Source organism: Muntiacus reevesi, chromosome 9 (assembly GCF_963930625.1).
Source record: "Muntiacus reevesi chromosome 9, mMunRee1.1, whole genome shotgun sequence".
Lineage (NCBI taxonomy): Eukaryota > Metazoa > Chordata > Mammalia > Artiodactyla > Cervidae > Muntiacus > Muntiacus reevesi.
This window is the reverse complement of record NC_089257.1, coordinates 63504188-63527628: the sequence shown is the minus strand read 5'-3', so window position 1 is coordinate 63527628 and position 23441 is coordinate 63504188. Positions and strand designations below refer to the sequence as shown.

Genomic DNA, 23441 nt, shown 5'->3' with positions numbered 1-23441 from the left:
CACAGCCCAGAATGCGGAGGAGAGGCAGAATGGAAAAGCACTTAAGCAGAGGCCCTTAGCCAACTTTCATTTACTCTGCCACCTGGCTTCTTTTAGTTCTGGGCACACGGAGTCTGTCTTTGTTGGACTAGATTTCCACGGTAGGTCAGGGTGGCCTGCAGGAGGAAGGTGCTTGGGAGGGAGGGTTGGACAAATGGCAGGGAGGTTGGGGTGATGGGGAGAGACGAGAGGGTGTGGAAGGAGGGTCTGGCTTTAGTTCAAGCTGTCTGGGTGAGGCCCTCCTGCCCCAGGGAGCACTGTGATGGGCTGGAACCAGGCAGACCTGACCTGGATTGGAACCCTGGTGTGGGTTCTTTCCTGCCGTGCCATCAGGGTGGGGCAGTCACTTAATCTCCTCGAGCCTTGGTTTCCTCATCTGTCAATAGGGCAAATGCCGGCCTCCCCGTAGGCAGTTATATGGGTCAGTGGCTGTATATACACATTGCCTGGCCCAGGGCCTGGTAAGTGCTCAGAATATAGCAGTGGTTTATTATCCTTTCCACTCTCTAGTCTCAGCCTTCCCTTCTGTGTACTGGGGAGAGCAAGGCGGGGCTCTTCTGTGGGCGATGTGGGGAATCACTCTTGGAGCAGTGATGACCCCTCCTCATTGAACTCTCAGGTCTGCTGGGGGCTACTCTTTTCTTCCTCCTGAGATTCCCCCATGAGTGGATAATGAGGAGCAGAGAGGAAACCAGGGGATAGGAGTACCTTCTTTTCCTTTCTGGGTCTCCTTGGCCTCTAGAAGGAGTCTTCAGTATTCCTGGAGAACATCACTCAGCCTTTGTTCAAACCCTGCCTCCAGCCTGCCTGTTCCACTTGAGAACAGCTCTGGGAATCAAACAACTCCCCTTCCCTAAATGTTTACCCACTGCCAGTAGCTATAACTTGAACTAAGTGTAATCTGTTTTCCATACAATACCCCTTCAAGTGTTGGAGACAGCTATAATCTCTCCACCCTTAGATACAACATACTTCTTGTTGTCAGTTGCTAAGTCGTGTCCAACTCTTTTGTGACCCTATGGACTGGGGTCCACCAGGCTCCTGTGTCCATGGGATTTTCCAGGCAAGCATACTGGAGTGGGCTGCCATCTCCTCCCCCAGGGGACCTTCCTGACCCGCCTCCTGCATCTTCTGCATTGGCAGGCGGATTCTTTACTCTTGAACCACCAGGGAAGCCAAATATACTCTTACAAGAAGTCATTCTTAATTAACACAGGTCCCATTCATCCCACCCATCCCAACCCCACTCTGGTTCCACAGATAATCTGTACGTCAGATTCCCCCTTTCTCTGGACCACCAGGGAAGTCCCCCCACGCCTTGTCTTTGCTGAGAGAATACAGTTTGGGTCACACCAGTTGTGAAGACCTTAGCAGTACAGGTGGTGATGACAGGACTTCGTAGCAAGAGGGCAGTGTAGGACCCGGAGGGATCAATTCCAAATGCCAAAAGGGTGGACGTTTCCCTGCACTCAGAAGCCATCTTGGATAGGATGAATCCAGAGGCCACATTAGTAGGGGGGAACGACAAAGAATGGGAACTCACAAGAAGGTTTACTCATTAAGCCCCAACAGACTATTTTAAACTGGAAGAGACTGCAGTCTCTTTAAGTGGTGAGTTTAAAACTTCCTCTGTGGAAGCAACCTAAACGTCCACCAATAGATGAATGGATAGAGAAGATGTGGTATATTTACAGAACAGAATATTGTACGTGCGTGCTAAGTTGCTTCAGCTGTGTCCTACTCCGTGCAACCCTATGGATGATAGCCCGCCAGGCTCCCCTGTCCATGGGATTCTCCAGGCAAGAACACTGGAGTGGGTTGCATGCCCTCCATGCCACAGTCTTCGTAGACCAGGACCTGGGGACCCGAGTCGATGAGAAGAGGAACACAGGGGATCCAAGTTCGAGTGAAACAAGGGTACTTTATTTGCAGAAACGCATGCTTATATATCTTCAATAAAATGATTACTCAGCCAATAAAGAGAGTGAAATTCCACCAGCTGCAACAAAATGGACAGTCCTAAAAGGTCACTGAAGGGAGTCACTGAAGGGAGTCCAAGCAGGTGCTCTTTCCCATGATCTCCGTCCTGAGAACTGCCTGCAGCTCTGCTCATTCCTGTTTTCCAGGAACTGATAAGGAACAGAGAGTCCTTGAGAAATGGTACACAAAGGAAGAAAACAACATATTGGATCCCTTAAGGTTGAACGTCCTCTGACACTCCTCCAGAGGATCTTCCCAACCCAGGGATGGAACCTGCATCTCCTGCGACTCCTGCATTGCAGGCAGATTCTTTACAGCTGTAATATTTACAGGATGGAATATTACTCAGCCATAAAAAAGAATGAAATAATGTCACATGCAGCAACATGGATGGACCTGGAGATGATCATATTAAGTGAAGTAAATCAGACAGAGACAAATCTTACTTACTATATGTGGACTCTAAAAATTCCAAGAAGTTCATTGGATACAAATGAACTTATTTACAAGACAGAAATACAGTCACAGACATGGAAAATACACCTATGGTTACCAAAGGGGAAAGGGGGGTAGGGGTAAATGAGGAGTTTGGGACTAACATACACACTCAGCTATAAATAAAACAGACAAACAACAAGGTCCTACAGCACAGCACAGGGAACTATACTCAATATCTTTTAAAAACCTATAGTGAAGAAGTCTGAAAAAGAATGTATACATGTACATATAACTGAATCACTTTACTGTTCACTTGAGACTAACACAACATTCCTAATTAGCTATACTTCAATAAAAATAACTGAAATTAAAAAAACAAAACTTCCTCTCTCCGTTTACATTGGAAGGAAAGCAGATCTTGAGAAATGAGGTCACTCGTGGAAACTAGCAGCAGTCTCATCAGCATTGTGGTGTATACATTTGACCCCACGGCATGTGCTTTGAGGCCTCCTGTCTAAGGACACTGAGCAAAGACTGTGGCTGAGGCAGGTGGATGAGACCTCAGGGGAAATCTGGGTGGGAAACATGCATGAATAAATGAAAAGTTTAGCAGCAGTGCGATTGTGGAATATAGCAATTTCACAATGGAGGGATGACATCAGTACTTAACGATCTGGTATGGTTAACACAGCCTTGCAAATAGATGTGACTTTTATTGAGTCATTTTTTTCTGATCATAAAAAGAAAGTATACTTATTATAAAAAAATTGAAACATATTGAAAAATATAAAAAAAGAATTGAAATCCACAATCCAACTTTCCCTAATAATGGTTCAGTGAATTTCCTTAATATCATTTTAAACTTTTATATATGTTTTAAACAAACACATAGCCACATATACACACATTTCAGTATAGCTGAGATCAGAGTGTACATAGTCATGTTTCCTGCTCATTTTTCTTCAGATTCAAGTGAGAACATTTTATCATTATTTTTTTCTTCATTTTAATAGCTTTAAACGGTCTTTATAAACTATTAATAGTATGTTTCTTGCCCAGGTGACAGTCCGTTATACTGATATACTGTGATATATTTAAACAATCCGTGCTGATATTTAGATTTTTCTTTATCCTGATTTTTCATTATTAAAAATACTTATCTATATTTTTCTGTTTATTTTCTTAGGATAAATTCCTAGAAATGAAATTGTTATTAGATCTACAGAAGACATAATTTTTAAGGCTCTTTGACAAATATAGCCATAAGTGTTGACACATATCACTGTAAATATTGTACCAACTTTTGCTATCATCTGCAGTTTACTGAAGAGTCCTTCTGACCTTTGCCAACACTGAGCAATATATATTTGAAAAGATGTGCTACACTGAAAGGGCAAAAATGGCAGCTTGCTTTAATTTGCATTTTTGATTACTAGTGAGGTTGATTTTTAAAATGCATTTGTATCAACTGTTTTTATTTCTTGGTGAATCTCTGTCATGTTCTTTGCTCCTTTTCCTTTTCAGATGTTAGTGTTTTCTTAATGATCTAGAAGAGTACTATATCTGAAGGATTTTATGGGGTCACAAAGAGCCGGATACAACTTACCAACTAAACAACAGCAATTTTTACCATCGCTGCATTTGTTCCAGATAATTTTTTTGATTTGTAGTTTGCCTTTTAACTTCATATACAGTACATGTTGGATGAAATGAAGTGGCAGATGTAATGTTTAAGAGTCTGGAAGACTGTCTTTGTACTCTGACCTTCTCCTGTTGGCGGTGATGGGACAGTGCAGAGAGAGCTGTATGGATCTGACCTGGTCCCCTTGTGATCCTCAAACCCTGATGAACTTCCCTATAAGAATTTCCGAGGGTACCCCAGCGATCACTCTTGTCCTGAAAACCACCCCATTCCCACCTCCCCCTAAAAGAGGAATAAACCCTTAACACACCCAACAGTGCATCCTGACTACTCAAAGAGGCACTAGTTTGTAACTGGACTGTCAAACAGTTCCCAGCCAATGGCCTGGGGACAGAAATTACGGCTAGTTCCCATGCACTGGGCACATACTTCATGCCAACAAGATACTTGATCACTCTGCTCCTTTCCCGTGGAGTCCACAGGGAATTCCCCCACCCCTTTTTGTTGCTACAGCTGTATTTTCTGGTCACATCTTCTTCCTTCTCCTGCCAGCTATATTACATGCACACCTCCTCACCCCTTAGATGTAAAGTGTTGGGAAGGTGGTAGAAGCTCTTTCCTGACCCTCTAAGGGATTGATGAGTCAACAGAGAACTTGTCAACAAGCATCTCTAGTTAGTTTCTGGGGGTGACCTCTCCTCTCCCCAACCCTAAACGTAGTGACACCATGAAGAAGTGCCGAAGAATTGATGCTTTCGAATTGTGGTGCTGGAGGAGACTCTTGAGAGTCTCTTGGACTGCAAGGAGATCAAACCAGTCAGTCCTAAAGGAGATCAACCCTGAATATTCATTGGAAGGACTGATGCTGAAGCTGAAACTCCAATACTTTGGCCACCTGATGCAAAGAGCCAACTCACTGGAAAAGACCCTGATGCTGGGAAAGATTGAGGGCAGGAGGAGAAGGGGGTGACAGAGGATGAAATGGTTCGATGGTATCATCAACTCAATGGACATGAGTTTTGAGCAAACTCCAGGAGCTGCTGAAGGACAGGGAAGCCTGGTGTGCTGCAGTCCGTGGGGTCACAAAGAGTCAGATATGACTGAGCTACTGGACAACAACAACAACTTGCATCAGTGAGCAGGAGCCAGGGCTGCTGGGGACAAGCAGGAAGGACAGACTTGGAAGGAAGGAGTGATGGAGGTGTGGTCTTCACCATGAACCTCCCAGAGGAGTCCACTGTACCTTTTGCCTCCTCTTTTCTGCCTTTCTTTTCCCAAGTAAAATATCTTGGGGGAGTTATTTCTTATAGGCATGCAGTGAGTCACTCTATTCTTTGTAATGGTTGCCCAGTATTTAATGATTTAATGACACACAGTTATGTCCATTTATTTAACCAGTTCTCTATTCTGGAGAATTGAAGTTGCTTCTAGGTTTCTGCAACTACAAATAATACTGCAAAACAAAACAAAACAAAACCACGAAAAACCCCAAACCCAAACAAACTTACATAAATCTCTTTTGGGCTATGTGTTTGCTCAGTCATGGCCCACTCTTTGCAACCCCATGGACTATAGCCCACCAGGCTCCTCTGTTCATGGGATTTTCCAGGCAAGAATACTGGAGTGAGTTGCTATGCCCTTCTCTAGGGGATCTTCCTGACCCAGGGATCGAACCCCTGTCTCCTCCATTGGCAGCCAGATTCTTTACCACCGTAGCCACCTGGGAAGACGTATAGATCTCCTTGCATATGTGCTAATGGTTACTTCACATCTCTGTAGGGGGGATTCCTAGGAGCAGAAAGCCTGAGTCAAAGGGCACATTCCCAATATTTCTGTCTCTTGGCAAGTTGCACACCCCACCCCCTACAGGGAGGATGTGCCTGTTTACCCCTTTCCCACTAGCTGCACGAGAGACCTTCTGCCCACACCAGCCAGCACAACCAGAAAAAGACACAACTCTCAACATGGCCCGTGAAACATCTCCCAGGTCTGGCCCCCATCTGCCTCTTCTCAATATCCACAGGGTGACCCCTCTCCCTTCTCTCCTTCCTTGCTGGCCATGGCCTTTGCACACACTATCCGCTTCCCCGGAATGCTCCTCTCTGTCTTTTATGAATCCTTCAGCTCTCAGCCACCCATCATTTCTTTAGCGAGTTTTTGAACCCCTGCGCTCTTGGAGCACAGTGCCCCATACTGTGGTTTGGGGGATTATTTGATAAATGTCTGTATCTCAGCTGGACTCTAAACTGCATGAGGACAGGCACCATGTCTGATCACCATAGTATTCCGTGAGCAGGATGCAGTAACTGGTCTACAGGAGAGACCAACGTGTTTCCTGGATGACTGAACAGGAAGTCAAACTAACTTATCATTTCCCTCTGCTACATTTCTCAACCTGTGCTCATTTTCTGGGTAAAGATCAGTACCCTTGATGAGACTCATCAGTTCCTTGGTGAGACATGCTATCGTTTTCTTTGTCAAATAGTTTCACATGGCTGTAGAAACTCCTCTTTCTTTTCTAAGTTTTTACTTAAGTCATTTCCGTCCCTGAAGTGCCCTCTCCTCCTCCCTTTAACTGATGAAGTCCTATTCAGTCTTCGAGACACACTGCAGCTTTTCTAAGAAATTGCTAACTTGAATTTAACCTCGCCCACAGCCCCACTGTGGCTCAGACGGTAAAGAATGCAATGCAGGAGACCCTGGTTTGATCCAGAGAAGGGAATAGCAACCAAGTTATTTCTGCCTGGAGAATCCATAGACAGAGGAGGCTGGCGGTCAGCAGTCTATAGGGTCACAAAGAGTCGGACACAACTGAAGCGACTTAGCACACACATCACATGGTCCCACAACACCATCTCTTTGAAAGACCTTTCCCTTGGCTGAATTTTGAAGTGGTTTATGAATTTCCCTATCCCTCCACTGGGTGTGGGGTCTTGGGGAGCCAGGAGCCATCCTTGTTCACTTCCGAATGCCCCTCAGCCCCAGGTACAGCAAGCACTCTGTATACAGTAGGTGTTCAATAAACTCTGGATAGACTCAAAAGGAGTGATGCTTAAACAACAAGGGCCAATCTTGGCTTCTTGCCTGTTTGGGGAGGCTTTCCAGAAAGAGCTCCCAGGCCAGGCTGAGAGAGCCCCTTCCCTCCTTCCCCTCTTCCTCAGCACAGGCATGCCAAACCCCATGGCTTGCCAACTTTCAAACTGCATTATCCCTATCCCAGAACTCAGGAAATATCATCAGACAAGGCAGATGTTTCCCATCAAGTCTGGAAGGTTTCTATTTTCATTTTCCACATCAGCATCATGCTATCAATCTCTTCTCCAGCTTGCTTCCTTCTCCTGCCTCCCCACTCCCACCCCTAACATGCCAACTGCTAGCCCCATTGTGGATCAATTCCCGCGCTGCAGATACAAAGGTAGTTGTGTTTGACAAACGAAGCTGCCCTTCCAGGAGGTAATGGAGAGATCAATACTGGTTACTCTGGAATGCCCAGGAGCGATTGGGCCAGTGTCCACCACCAGAACCACGCTGCACAGCCCGCCCCGTCCCGCAATGCCATGCCTGCCTTCTTCCACGCCCCGGGCATCTGCAGAGGCTCAGGGAGCCCAGGACCAAGCCCCCTGTCTCTCCTCACAGAGAAATCATTGTCTTCATCAAGAGGTGAGCACCCTTTGAATGCACAGCCTGCTGCCCTGGGCCTTGTGGGTTGATGTTCTGGGGGGTGGGGGTTCAGGACCCATGAAAAGGCACGTGGTGCTGACAGAAGCAGCCCAGTGAGCTGAGGGGCAGAGAAACAAGCCGGGGTTCAAGTCGCAGTTCTGCCACCCACTGGCTCTGTGACCTTGAGCAAATCACTTTCCATCTCTCATTTGGTCATACCTTCTACCATGAGTCAAGAAGGTTGGACCAGATCACCTAGGGTCCATGGATGAGGTTTTGAGGGTCCAAATACCCCTGAAATTGTATTCACATTTTGTGCATAATGCATATTTTTTTCTGGGTATAGGGTCCATGTTCCATGTCATCAACACCCCCCATCCCCGCCACCCCACATACCAGCCTTTAAAAGGATCCTTGACCCTAGATGGTCAAGTCAGCCCTAACGTGCTTTGATTCCAAACAGGAGACAGGCATTCTTGGGCTGCTGCTGATGCTGCTGGGGACACATAGCAGACACCTTAGCAAAAGACTCAAGGGTACTTTTGGAGTCACAGTAAGGAGGTGGCTGGAGGTAAGTGGGTATATCTGGGAAGACTTCTTGGAAGAGGTGAATTTCTCCCAGAAAGCAAAGTTGGCAGGTGAGGCTGAAATCTAAAAGGAAAAGGAGACATGAGAAATAATACTCTCTCCTCTTCCCTATGTTCAAAAAATAGGATGCCTTGTGAAGGGGGGGGACCCCTAATTAGCTGAGGCAGCTCACAGTCCTCCACCAAGAACAAGAAATCAAAAAGTCAAACACCAGCTCATTAAATGCTCGGGGCTGGCTGGCTATTAAAAGAATTTCCATTTCAGAACAGGATGCCTACCAGGGAACGCCAGACCTAAATATAAGCCAGCCCCCTCCCTGCCAGGAGACTTCACCGTGTTAGGCAGGAAGGAGGGAGGACTTTGTGGAGACGTGTCATTACTTTTAACATCCAAATATAACTGGCCCCAGGGGGTCTGGGACTAAGGCTGCTTTTCCCAGCTGCCTCCTGCCGGAGCCAGGGGAGGGGACCAGCGGAGGGTGGGAGCAGGCCTGACAGAGTACCGAGGTTTGGGCTGCAGGCAGCCCCCCGGCCACCCCTTCCCTTATCCAAATGTGGGGAGTCGAGAGGGGGGACCACTGAGTTCTATCGGCTTCGCCCTGACCCAGATGCTTGGGTGGGCAGGGCTTTGGGGAAGTTTAGGGTCTCTCTGGATATTTAGGATCACTTGTCCTGCAAACTTCCCTGGAAAGAGCAGAGGGAAGATGCCACAGAGAAGAAAAGACCCCCGAGATTTGTAGGTCTCTGCAAGCGTTTCCCACAGAGCCTGCTCCCCATCGGGAGCCCTGCATCCATGTGGATGGCTATCCATCTGACGTCTGCTTTCTCCATACACTAGGGCTGTTTAAGAACAAGAGCCCTATGCCTGCTCCTTTACCCACCCCTAGCTTCTAGCCCAGTGCCGGGTGTGGGGAGGTCCTCGGTGAGCAGATTAACAGATGAAATGCCAGTCTTGCCAACACCGCTCAGGCGGGCAGAAGACTTGACACCACTGGTTCTCAACTCCCTGGTGTTCAAGAGAGCCACCTGGATGCCTGGATTGCAACTGGTCTGGGGTGCGACATGAGCATCCGGCATTTAAAAGGCTCCCCAGGTGATTCTAAAGCGAAGTCACGTTCTCTAACAAAAGAGCTTTCCTTCCCTCAGCTGATTCTGGGCTCCTCCTCCTCCCCGCTCTAATGCCCTCTTGTTGAGTCTTAAAACAATTCCCTGAGGTAGGCAGGGCAGGGATCATTATTCCTGTGGGACTTAAGGGGAACCCAGGCTCAAAAGAGCTGAGTGACTTGCTCAAGTTTGCACAGTAGAAGGATGATGATGCTGGGACAGAGGCCCGGGGCCTGGCGATGCCCAGCCCAGGCTGCTCTTCCAGTGGACATTGTAAGAGGGTCGGGACACTCAGGGAGTTGACCTGTAACAGGGTGCAGCTCATTTCTTGGAGTCAGGGAAAGAGACACCCAGGTGGCCAAGGAGAAGCCACCTAAGACTCAGCATCTGTCCTTTCACAGCATGGCGGGCACTGGCTCAGCAGGAAGCCCGGCCTGGGGCAGCATCAGGCTGGAGGCTAGCCTGGGGCAAGAGGGTGGGTGCAGGGCCAACAGACAGAGGGAGCAGTTTGCAGTCACATAACTGTGCCCAGGAGAAAGTTAGCAAAGAACCAACAGTGGAACAGCCCATCCCAGGCTGCCTCCAGTTCATGTGGCAGGAAGATCTGTCCATTGAGGGGAAGTAACACGTCCCCAGCAGCACTGTTTTCCTGTTCTGGGGAATGCGGACAAAAATGCCCTCTGGATGGGTCACTGCAATGGTGAAAACAGTGACAAAGATGCTGAAATGGAAAGAAGACGCTTCTCTGTGCCCTTCATCCTGGGGAAGAGCTGTTGGCCTCTGCCTCCTTTTCCTGACCCCCATCACACCCTGAAGTCTGGGATGCCAGGCCTGCCAGAGGAGCCAGCTCATCCTATTTGTAACCTATTCGCACCATGTGTGAACTTCGGACCAGCATGGGTTTGCTTTCTCAAATCCAGGGAAGATTTCATGGAAACAGACATGTATATAGGGGACTGGGTGGGGTGAAGTCCAATGACCTGAACCTGTTGGTCTCCAAGGTCAGTCCTGGGGAGAGGTGCAGGTAGGTCTCTCGCTGTCAGGGTGGCAGCTCCCCAGATGTTCTCCATCCTCACTGAGGCCATGTAGCTGGCCAGGAGACAGAGAAGGAAGTACACCTGGGCAGTGGACCTCATTAAGTCCCAAGCAGGTGCTGTTGGTGGGTGGAAGGCAGCTCTTCTTCCTGGGAAGGAAATCCTCACAAATGCAACTTCCCGCACGTGACTGGGCCAGCTGACCAAGTGGCTACTGGATAAAGCATCCTCGTCCATGACCCTCAGGTCATTCATTGCTGAGTGTTCTTTCACTGAGCGTTGCTCCCACGACCAGGGGTGGGAGCAGCATGGACAGTCCCAGCAAAGGAGGGACATGCAAATTCTTGCTAGAAAGCTATGGTCACTTGGATGCAGCTGGGACTGGCAGCCAGCTAGCAAATATCATTTTTATCTAATCCAAGTAGCCCTGAGATTGTCTCACTGCTAGGCTTTGTGGCCTTTTTAGCCCTTTGGGGCTTTAATGTCTCTTTGCAAGCAGGTTTCTAGCATCTACTTACACGCCTCTAGTGATGGGGTCCTCATCACCTACCAAGTTTTCCACTCCAACTCACTACTGATTGTCTTATTGGATTGGAGCATGGCGTGGCACTCTCAGCAGTTTGAAAAGTCACCAGGAGAGACAAAACTTGAGAAACTGACCCTGCTGCTGGAGCTGCCACTGGGGCTCAGGAAGGTGGCCACAGCTGGTGCTCCAAGAATTGCAGTGATCTCTGGTCAGCCTCAGTGTTGACAAATAGTCCTCAAGTCCTCAGTGGGGAGGCTGCACTGCCGCTGGTGTACATAAGTTTATCGCTTTCCATTGTTGTGCAGTATTTCATTGCATCAATATAGAACAGGTTATTCTATTGCTGATGGATCTTGGAGTTTGTTCCAGTCTGAATGAATGAATCTCATATGAATGTAAATCACAAATGTAAGTTTGAGCAAAGGAAGTCAGACCCCCTCAAAAGAATATACTTTGCATAATATGTGTGTTTTTTTTTCAGGAAGGGGGAAGTTAGTGACTGGAAGGAGAACACAAAGGGTATCTGGGGTGCTGGTGATGTTCTATTTCTTGAGTAACAGTGATTATACAGATATGTTTACTTTGTGAAAAACCATCAAGCCATACTCTACAACCTATGTCCTTTGACACATGTATGTTACACCAGTACATCAGACTAAAAAGCTTCTGCAGAGCAAAAGCAATAGTCAACAAAATGAAAAGGAAACCTACAAATGGAAGAAAATATTTGCAAACTACATACTGATAGGGGATTAATATTCCAAAATATAAGAAACTCAGAGAACTCAACAGCAAAACCAGAGATAATCTAATCATAAATGAGCAAAGGAACTGAATAGACATTTTTTCAAAGAAGAAGTTGTCGACAGGCACATGAAAAGATCCTCAACGTTACTAATCGGGGAATCACAAAACAAAACCACATTTAGGGGGAACTTCCCTGGGTCCAGTGATTAAGACCCTGTGCTTCCAATGCTGGGGATGCAGTTTCGATCCCTGATGGGAGAACTAAGATCCCACATGTCTCGGGGCCAAAATAAACAAAACAAAACTACACTGAGCAAGCACCTCCACTTCACACTCACTGGAAAGGCTACCCTGAAAAAGACAAAAGGTAACAACTGCTCTGGAGGATGTGGAGAAAGGGGAACCCTGTGCACCGTTGGTGGGAATGTAAATTGGTACAGACGCTTTGGAAAACACTATGGAAGTTCCTCAAACTATTCATAATAGAATAAAAGTATGATCCAGCAAATCACTGGTGGGTATTTATCTGAAGGAATTGAAATCACCATCTCACATTGATAATCTGCATCTCTGTGTTCACTGCAGCATTAGTAACAATAGCCAGAACATGTAAGCAATCTAAATGTCCATCCATGGATAAAAGATGAATGGAATACTATTCAGCCATCAGAGAGAATAAAATGCTGCTTTTTGTGACAAAGATGACCTTGACAAAATTATGCTCCTTAAAATAAGAGAGAGAAAAATATCATATGATCTGACTTATATGTGGAATCTAAAAAATGTCACAAACATAGAAATAGATTTGTCGTTGCTAGGGCTTGGACAGTGAGGAAAATGAGGAGGTACTGGCCAAAGGTTACAAACTTTCAGTTAAAAGATTATAAAAGTTGGGAATCTAACACATAAACTGAAGACTATAGTTAAAAATACTGTGTTGTATATGGTAGATCTTAAATGTTCTTGCCATAACAACAACAAAAAATGGTATTTATGTGAGGTGAAGGATGTGTTAACTACCTTGATTGTGGTAATCATTTTGCATGCCTAAAATCATCACATTGCACATCTTAAACTCATTCAATCTTACGTGTTAAATACATCTCAATAAACCTGGAAAAAAGATTAAAAAAAATTCAGCTCAACCATGATTGATCTTACAATAATAATACTATAATGACCAGTATAATGGAACTTTATAATTTCTTATTGTGATACAACAGATGAGAACTTTATGGGAAACATTGACCCTTTCACAGAATTATAGTGAAAAGTCCAGCAATTATAAAGATACCCTTATTCACTGAAATTTGTTGACTATTACATGTTATAGCTCAGATGAGAAAGAATCGACCTGCAACGGAGGAGACCCGGGTTTGATTCCTGGGTCGGGAAGATCCTCTGGAGAAGGGAATGGCAACCCACTCCAGTACTCTTGCCTGGAGAACTCCATGGACAGAGGACCCTGGCAGGTGACAGTCTATGGGGTCACAGAGTCAGACACGACTGAGTGACTAACACTACCACTGCTACCACATGTCAGGTATTACTCCAAATGTTTTCTCCGTATTAATTCATTGAGTCCTCCAGATAACGGTAGGATGTCAGTATTCCCATCTTGAAGAGAAAGAAATGGAGGCTCAGAGAGGTTAGGGAGGAACTAAAAGGTCACACAGCTGCTAAGTGGTGGAGCTGATAAATCTGCTGGGAACACTGTCCGAGCTCCTGGATATCTCAAGTAAAAATACCCTCAGGTAAGTTCTGGGGAAGCTGGGTCATGTTGGGAAGCCCTCCACGTCCAGTCACTGGCCCAAGTGTTTCTGGTCAGCTGAGAGGAAACACCCCCATAGTGTGGATGTTGCTGTATTTTTAAAAAGAAGTAAATAAGCCTCCTCATTTGCATGATATTTCACGCTGACTCTGCCTCTCAAACTGTTATTCCATCTACACATGGCACTGTGGGATGCCTGCGATATTTTATAAAGTTAATAACTTTCTCTTAATTGGATGAGTTTATAGAATAGTCTAAGCAATTAACAATAATTACGCCAAAGACACTTTGATTCCAAGGATGCTCCACAAACATTGGCGTATTAAGCCATTTGGGGAAAAAAAAAAAACAACCTACCACATACTGTCACAAGACAACATGCAGGCACACACACACACTCACATGCTCCCTGCAGTCCTGTGACCCAGAAGTAGTCCCCACATCCAGGATACACGATGGTGGGGATTCTCTGAGATACTAGAAAAGAGATGGCCCCTGCCACATTTCAGCATACTCCGTGCACCTCCCTCCCCCCACCCCACCTAGCTAGGAAGAGGGCTTGCAAGGTCAGGTCGTGCTGACCCTTGTTGAAGGACACCGTCTATGCATGCCCAGGGAACCGTGCCGGACAGTGCTCCGGGGTGACCGGCAGGACTCTTAATAAACCAGGTCTATCACAGTATAATCGCCTCTCCCTGCCCCTCTCTCTCCCCTTCTTCTTTCATTCTCTCTCATGTTAGCTTTGATCTCAGCAATACCTTTTCCAGGATGATGTCTCATTCAAAAAGGACAATTGCCAACATATGTAGAATTCAGCACTTCTTGAATCATATTTTTGAGCTATTCAATATAGCTCCTTTCATACCGTTAAAAACATGCAGGGTTGGAAGGGTCTTAATCTCATTCAATGGTTGGATGACTTCTCCAACATTCTAGCAGGTAGTTGCTCAGCCTTTGCTAGAGTACCTCCATCAGTGGGGAGTTTGCTACCTTCTAAAGGCATCATTCCATCTCAAGGTAGCTTTAATTATGAGAACAAAATTCCATATAATGGAACTTAAATTTATCTCCCTGGAACTTCCACCTGGTGGTTCTACTCCTTGGAGAATAAGTGAATTCATTTTTTTTCATACGAAAGCTCTTCAGTCTTTCATTACCTATGAGTCCTACTTCCCCCCAAACACCCCAAGTCTTTCCTTCTGCAGTCTGGTGATCCCCTATTCTTATAACTTTTCCTCCCATTCCAAGCCAACTTCAGAAACTCAGTCATCTAAATATAAACAAAGTCTAGCCCGAAAGCAAAAGAGGTCCCTAGTTTTAAAATGTTCATGTGACTGTCAACCTCTCTTTTATAGGTTTTGTTTGCCTAAAAGATAAACTTCCCTGGTGGTCCAGTGGTTAAGACCCTGCACTTCTAGCGCAGGGGGGTGTGGGTTTGATCCCTGGTCAGGGAACTAAGATCCCACATGCTGTGTGGCGTAACCAAAAAAAAAAAAAATGACCCAGTCTTTGCAGGCAGAGATGCTTGCATTTGGGCTGCAGAAAATGAGCAGCAGGGAGCAGAGAGGCATATCAATGGGGCAAAGGAGAGCGTGGGATTGAGAAATGGGACCTCTTGCTACTAAGGCTGCTGTAGGCAGCCCAAGACTGCCTGGTTCCTGCAGGCATGTCCCTCACTTGGGATGGCCTGGAGTGCCACTACCACTCTGGGGAGGGTGTCCCTGGGAAAGCAGGACTCTCCCATACAGGACTGTTGAATAATGCAGAGGCTGTGTCTTCTGCCTGCACCATCCTAGCATCAAGCCTGCCCCAAAGTGGCTTGCCCAGGCTGGCTCAGGGAGCCAACTCCTGACCCGTCCTCTCTGCCTTTCTCTCTGTCCCCTCCCCAGTTCCACTCCGGCCTTTATGTTTCTAGCTTGGGGGTGCCCGTGCCAGCCCATCTGTTCAGCCCCATATGCTGCCCGCAAGGGTTGCCAAGTCAGGCCCAGTGCTCCGTGACTCTACTCCAGCCCGGGCAGCGGCTCTGAGGCCTTCCTGCTCAACCTGGTCGCTAGGAAACAGCCTGGCTGCCGCGTCGGGGCCGGGCCTCGATGCGGCAGTGGTGTGGCAGGGCCATGGCCATTGGCTGAGGACACCGGATGGGCATCTAGGCCAGACTTCTTCAGGAACTGCCCCTGGTCAGGACCCAGGTCCTTGGAGAAGCACAAAAGATTAAGACCTTCCCAGGCTGGAGAGTCTTACTCATTGTGAATTTATAGACCACGGGGTGGAGATCCTTTCCAGAAAAATTTAGATTTGGAGGATAAGGGAAAAGATGTTTAATCTTTTTTTGTGCCCTTTGCAAATCTGTAGTTCCTTTTTAGCTAAAGAACTTAAAAGTGGATTATGGATAACATATTTTGATTCCAAAATGTTCATGTTGGTATACTTACAGGGTATAAATGAAGATTTGAAAAACATGGCTACATTTTGGGAAATGCAAAGTTTCCCTTATTTTATCTTACTTTTTTTTTTTGCTAGTGAAGTAGTTTATAGATACATCTTCATATGTTTTCACACATCCACCGCAGGTCACAGGGCATCTAATTTTCTTGCCCCTCCCTTAGCAAATTCTTTTGGCAGGGTACTAAATAGCATGATGCAGGGGAAATAATTTTCAGAACCTGAGTATTTATTATTTTTGTGATCCTGGGCAACTTCTCAGAGCCTCAGTTTCCCAGCTGTAAAATAGGGATAATAATTTCAATCCCGTATACATTCGGTGACAGAATTAGTTAAAACCAATTTGGTCACACACTCAGCACAGTGCTTAACTCACTGGAAACAATAAATCACTGCTTGAATGAAGACTAGCCTGGTCAATTACAGCCACGTGACTCCGAGGTCCCAAATGTCAATGGTCCCCAAACTGTGTCCTAGCTTCCCCTGAACAGCAGGTAAAGCCTGGCAACAGCTCTGAAAGTAGATGAGGAAGCAGCTCATACCAGCAGATGTGGGGACATGATCCAGCTTCCCTGCACACACCAGAACTAGGTCTGAATTTCATCAGCCACCAACAGCGGAGAACTAGCAAACTGCTCTCTTTAACCGACCGGTACATGCACACCCTGCCAGCTCCCTCCCCCTTCCCCTTCCCTCCCCTCTCCTTCCCACCTCTTCTCTCTCACACACACATGCTCCCCTCCCCCTAAGATTAGATTGGATTCCAGTTTTATAAGTCCATTCTGACACCTACAGTCAACCAACTGCTCCATTTAATAGGAAAGACACTGTGACTGAAATTAACTCCAGAGGGGGAGATTTCCAAGCCATTGCGCAGACAGGCTTGTCTGCTTGCCAGCAGTTTGGATTAGGCCACCCCACCTCCCACTTTGCCACACCTCCTCCTTTCCCTCCCCCATGTCACAGAGGAAACACCCTTGCCTTTTTAAACCCATCTTAGGTCCAGACGGGCAAGATTGGGTACCCACCCCCACAGGATAAGTGGAGACCAAATACACAGAATTAAGAGTCGGTGTGGCAGCTAGATGGAGTGGGCTTGGAGTTGGATAGACTGAGTCACAATTCCATCTCCACTGCTTATTAGCTGTGTAATTTTGAGGGATCTTCCACTGCGGTGTGCACTGTGGTGACTTTGGAGGATCTTTCTGGTTGTAGTGGCGAGCCCAGAGGTTGCAGCACACCAGCCTAGCTGCCCCACAGCCTGTGGGATCCCAGCTCCCTGACCAGGGACTGAACCCATGTCCCTTGCATTGGAAGGCAGATTCTCAACCACTGAATCACCAGGGAAGTCCTGACCCTCATTCCATTGCTGCTGGATGAATGAAGAGCAGATTGAGAACTCATTTGCCTAGTTTAGGCTATGATGTTTGCCAAAATAAGGACTTCTCAGAAAGAGAAGAGATTTGACCAGACTACTACCAGACTGGCTTTTCCCATTAGATCCATGTACAGTTTTGCCCAAACCAGAGGCCCAGCAACCTGGAAGTTCTGTAGACAAGATGAACTTGATTTTGCTAAAAGCCCTGAGTCCTGGCATTCCCTCATCCCCTGTGGGTTAGGACTCTGGTCATTCAGAACTGAATAGAGTAGGACAAACCAGACATGAAATAGGGAAGCTTCATCCAGGACTGGGCAGTGGAGTGAAATTCCAGAACACACACATGAAAATATTCCAGGTGAGGATGGAGGGAATAGTGGCTGGGTTGGTTAGGACAGTGTTCCCCAAAACCTGAGCTGAATGCATGTCTGATCTACCTATGACCTATTAGTTTGTCAGGCTCACCACCACTGCCAGCCAGCTCCCTCCTACCAGCACCCCAGCCATCACAGGAGAAAATAAGAAATAAGGAAGAGCAACTTTGTATAACCTGTTCCTGCTCCTGGAAGACAAATCAAAATCCACATCTTACAGATGGTGGCTTCTCAGCTTCATCGTCTCATGCCAAAGAGGGTGTGGATCTCCATGGTGATGCTATGGCCCAGGGCTTTTAGTAAAATCAAGTTCAACTTAACGACATATACTTTGGTGTTCCTCATACTCCTAAGGCACTCAGCATGCATGATGCTTCCTAGGCTGCATTCTATAGGATCCTATGGGTAACAGAGTCAGTAAATAATATATAATTATAGAGAATGATAATATTCAGAGTCCATTCTGTGTATCAGACTCTGAAAGGTGGGCACACACACACACACACACAAGCTCTACTGCTGGGAAAAACAGTGTAATCATGAGCACTGACTTGACAGTAGGCTAGTTTGAGCTTACATCCTGGTTCTACCCTTACTAGTCATGTGGCCTCGGGCATGTCATTTAATAGCTTGAAGCTCTAGTTCCACCCCTCCTTACTCTTAAAGGACATGAGAACCCTGCTTTTCATCAGCTAACAACAGTTGGAAACCCTCATGATGTTAAAGTGTATTTGCTCATCTAAAATGCTAAACTCTTTCAGTGAAAGATGCCTTAGCATGGGACCTGAGTCAGTTCCTCTCAGCTCCATCACTCACCAGTTTTGGGGCCTTGAGGAAGTTAAATAATCTGAGAGTCAGTTTCTTCGCCTGTAAAATGGGGATACTCTTAATACCAATCTCATTGTATTGCTGTGAAGATTAAATAAGACAAATGCCTCTAAAACACTTAACCCAGTGCCTGGAACACGATAAATGTTCGACAGATCTTAGCTGTTGTTAATGAAACTCCTAACAGAAGAGGAAGCAGAGGCTCAAGAAGTTAAGTAACTTGAGGAGGGACAAATTAGAAGTTTGAGATTAACATACACACAATACTATATACAAAAGAGATAATAGCAAAGGGGGAAGAGGGGTATAGGCTGAATTGGGATATTGGGATTGACAGATATACACTACTATGTATAAAACAGACGGCTAATGAGAGCCCCCTGTATAACTCACAGAAGCTATCCAATGCTCTGTGGTGACTTAAAAATGGGAAGGAGATCCAAAAAAGGGGGATGTGTGTATACATATAGCTGATTTACTTTGCTGTACAGTAGAACTAACACAACACTGTAAACAAGTATATTCCAATAAAAATGAAAGAAGAAGATAACCAATAAGGACCTACGGTACAGCACAGGGAACTACACTCCATATTTTGTAATAAACTACAAGGAAAAATACTCTGATAAATATGTATGTGTATGTATATATATTGTACACCAGAAACTAACAGCACTGTAAATCAACCATACTTCAATTCAGAAAAAAAGGAGCTAGGTATCTTGCCAAGATACACGCCGGGGATCCGAATCCAGGTCTCTGACATGGAGACCAGTGTGGGCACACCAGTGACAATGCCCACCGTTGCTGTGCATGAAGCCGTAGCTCCAGGGCCCACCACGGAGAAGGGTGGTGGGCATTCAGGCACCACCAAGGGCGGGGAGAGAGCTCTCTGGACAGAAGGCGGAGTGAAGGGACAGAGCAGTTTGTTAAATGACGAACTGTTCACCGTTTGTTGATTCTAAATTAAAGCAAGTCTAGCCAACTTGCAGAGCCACCCACCAGCTTTGGCTTGATTGAAGTGAGCTGGCTTGGACTGACAGCCTCACGGGTGCTCACAGAGAAGGCTGAGAAAGGTCAGGAGCAGAGGCTTGGTGAGCGACAAAGAGCCAGAGGGGGGCCCTTCAGCGAGGCCTGGGAAGACGAGGTGCCTCTGCCTGAACTCCCAGAGAATGACCGCAGCCATTCTTGACCTTGTGGCCCTTGACAGGAGGATGAATAGTAAGGTGATCTTAGCCTGCAAATCAAAGGGGATCTGGAGGTTCTGAGCTGATCTGTAAATGGGCTTCGAGAGAGACAGTAGAAAGTAAGTCCATTATGAGATCAAAAGAATGCATCAGGGGTACCTGGGCTTTGCCCTTTTTGTTCTATATTCTGGCCTTTTTATTCATGGTTTGTTCATATCTGGATGAGATAATCCTTTATTGTGATAGACATCTGCAGGTACTCTGGTGGCCCAGAATACAGCCTGCAGCCCTTCCTTGGACCTTTAACTCCTTCACTCCCCAGGCAGGTCCAGGGGGCACCCACATCCACTTCTCATGGAGAAGCATCATAACCCTCAGGTTCAATGCAAACCTTGGCTGGAATCACAGCTTTGGGAGCTGGCTCGCGAGGCAGAGAAACCTTCTAAGAAGGTTTTCTCTGGCAGGGGCATGGATGAATGTGTGGCCTGGCAGATGACAGAGAAAAAGTTTGGGAGGCAGGCTTGGCTTTTGGGTCAAGGTCAGTGGTTTCCAAACTTGTCTGCAATTGGAATCACCCCCCTGGCACCCAGACTCACCCTACATACTGTATTGTCATTAGTCTCCTTGCAGCTCGGGCTTTGGATGTTTTAACCCACTCCCCTGGGAGATTCCAACATGCAGTCGATCCAGGAATCCCTGGGAGAAGGAGCTCTATGCACACCCAGACTCCACCTCTCCCACCGCAAGCACACGGTTCATCTCTGTGGGGGTCTCGCAGGTTGCTAGGCTGGGGGCGTCCGGCTCAGCACGACCGCTTTCTGAGAAGGCAGTGTCTAAGAAAGGGATTTCAGGGCCCTGGCAAAGTGCCCTCTGGCTTTTAAAATACCTCTTCCACCTACTCCCTGACACCTGCAGCTCCCTTCGCTGTGACAAAGCTCTTTATTCCACAGTGAGAGTGAAGGCTTAGAACAGCAACGCCCCTGGGAGAAGAAAGAGTCACTCCAATTCATGCTAAGCTCTACAGGCCTGATGAGGAGGGAGAGGGGAGGCTCAGCCATGCCGCCTGCCTGTGAAAACAGGAAAGCTGGAGGGGGGTCCCCTATTTTAGAAATGAGGAAGCAGGGTCCCAGGGGTGTGCTGTGATCCCGCCAAAGCCATCTGTCCAGCAGGTTGGCCATAGAGCCTGGGGGCAGAGGAGACCCTTTTCACTTTCGACACAACTCGGTGAGGGGCTGGCGTTGACTGTGAAGAATGAAGGCGCATCCCACAGTGTCCATAGTGGATCTTTGTATGAGACACCATGCTGCCCCCGAAACTGTTTGGAAGTATAGAGGGGCGTTTTTGAACTGTCAACAATGTGCTTCCCAGATGGTGCTAGGGGTAAAGAACACTCCTACCAATGCAGGGGACATGAGAGGAGATGTAAGAGACATCGGTTTGATCCCTGGGTTAGGAAGATACCCTGGATACACTCCAGTATTCTTGCTGGAGAATCCCATGGATAGAGGAGTCTGACAGGCTATGGTCCACAGGGTCGCAAAGAGTCGGATACGAATGAAGCGACTTAGCACAGCACACAGCACAACAATGTCTATGGGTGTTACTGGCGTTGAGGAGCGGGGCCCAGAGACACTAAATACCCTGTGATGCATGGGCCAGTGCTGCCCCAGGAAGAATGGTCCAGCCCCAAGGGCCATCAGTGTCCCCTTGGAAACACTATTTTTCCTTTTTTCTATTTTTTGCCATGCCATGTGGCATACAGGATCTTGGTTCCCCAACCAGGGATTGAACCCATGCCCCCTGCAGTGAAAGCACAGTATCTTAACCACCAGACCACCAGGGAAATCCCGAGAAACATTATTAATCCCTGGGCTGCGGTGGCTTCTGAGGCCCTTCTTCCCCCAAACCCATTATAGCAACACTGGTCCCACATTTCGAGCTCGGCCATGACGTTGGCACAGGAAGCAACTTCCCCCAGAGAGGCTCCACGGGCACTATGTGCCCCATGCCCAAGCAGCGGGGCTTCCCACAGCTGCCACTCTGCCCCGTTATCTGGAGTTAAGCCCTGGGTACAAGGAAGGCTGGAGATGCCGCCACAGCAGCTTCAGGTCAGAGGGTAAAAATGCCCCCTGGATGGCATTCAACATAGCCTGCTCCTGCTGGGACCCTCTGCTCTTCTGGCTTTGCTTGCTTGCTTGCTAAGTTGCTTCAGTTGTGTCCAACTCTTTGCAACTCTATGGACAGTAACCTGCCAGGTTTCTCTGTCCATAGACCTAGACAAAGAGTCAGACCAAATAACCATCTGCCCCCTGCTCAGCCCAAGCAGCCCTGGTCCCCTGTGGATGCCACATAGAGCCCAGGGCTTGCTGGGAGGGCTGCCCTTTCTTGATCATAGAGGACACTGAGGGTGAATTTGTGCATTCAAGCTGCTGCCTGGTTGCCGACTGTGGGTACCACTCGCCCCTTAATCCAGGGAGCTTATCCCTCTCCTTCAAATCAAGGTTTCTTGATTTGACAGTGAGGTGAGGTTAGATTGACAGGCCATTACCAGGTAAAGCGTCCAGAGCTATTTTTTCACTGGGTTTCCTGTATCCTCTTGAGCCTCAGTTTCCTCATCCATAAAGAGGGTGGTCCAGCTCCCTCCCTGATGGCTCAGTGGTAAAGAACACACCCGCCAAGCAGGAGACACAGGAGACGTGGGTTCAACCCCTGGGTCAGGAAGACCCCCTGGAGGAAGAAAGAGCAACCCACTCCAGTAGTATTCTTGCCTGGGAAATCCCATGGACAGAGGAGCCTGGCGGGCTACAGTCTATGGGGTCGCAAAGAGTTGGACGTAACATAGAGACTAAACAATAACAACCAGCAACTGCTTACCCCATCACAATGAGCATCAAATGAGGCAAAGTGTGTGATAGTATGCGGCGGACTCTAAAGCTCTATGCAAAAAAGTCCCTCTGTGCAGGGCGTACCTGGAGGAGACCATGGCAACCCACTCCAGTATTCTTGCCTGGAAAATCCTACGGACAGAGGGTCCTGGTGGACTATAGTCCATGGCGTTGCAAAGAGTCGGACACAACTGAGTGACTTAACATGCATGCCTGCTTGCTGAGGGTACTCATCTTCTCGTCACCTTTCTAGGCAGTCAGTGTCCCTCTGTTTCCAGGGCCCATGCCTGCACACCTTGGCCTTGGCAGGTCCTCGCTCCCCTGGCCTGCCGTCCCAAGGACTGTCTCCCACACCTTCCCCATCTGAGGCAGTGTCCAGAGGGCCTGGCAATAAGCAGCAGACACACAGTAGGGCAACTCTCATATGTACTCCATGGTGCCTGCTGCCTGCCCACGAGGGTACCTTCATTTCCTAGGAAGAAAGACAGAGGCAAAAAAAATCTGCAAAAGATATCAGCCAGGCCTGTCAGCAATGGTTCCTGCGAGACTTTTTATGTAGGAAGATGAGCTGACATTTACGGTGGGAAGTTTTATTTCTGTGGTAAATAACCTCTAATGGTGTAGGTCATTACACTAATTACAGCAGATAATTAATTTTCTAATTCTTCTTTTTTTTTAAGGTGGCCACATATTACAAGAGAAACATAATTTATCCCTTTTCTTCCTGGGCAGATATGACAGGGCTTGTCTCGTCATCCTGAGATAGGAAGACAAGCTTTCCTCCAGCCCCTGTTCCACCAAGAGGCTCCCTGGGGGCCC

General features: G+C 47.2%; 1 protein-coding gene across 1 annotated transcript in view; it reads right to left on the bottom strand.

Annotated features, from left to right (window-relative positions):
• DSCAML1 (DS cell adhesion molecule like 1) overlaps window positions 1-23441 on the bottom strand; it is a 334999-nt gene that overhangs the window by 157280 nt on the left and 154278 nt on the right. The window lies entirely within an intron of this gene.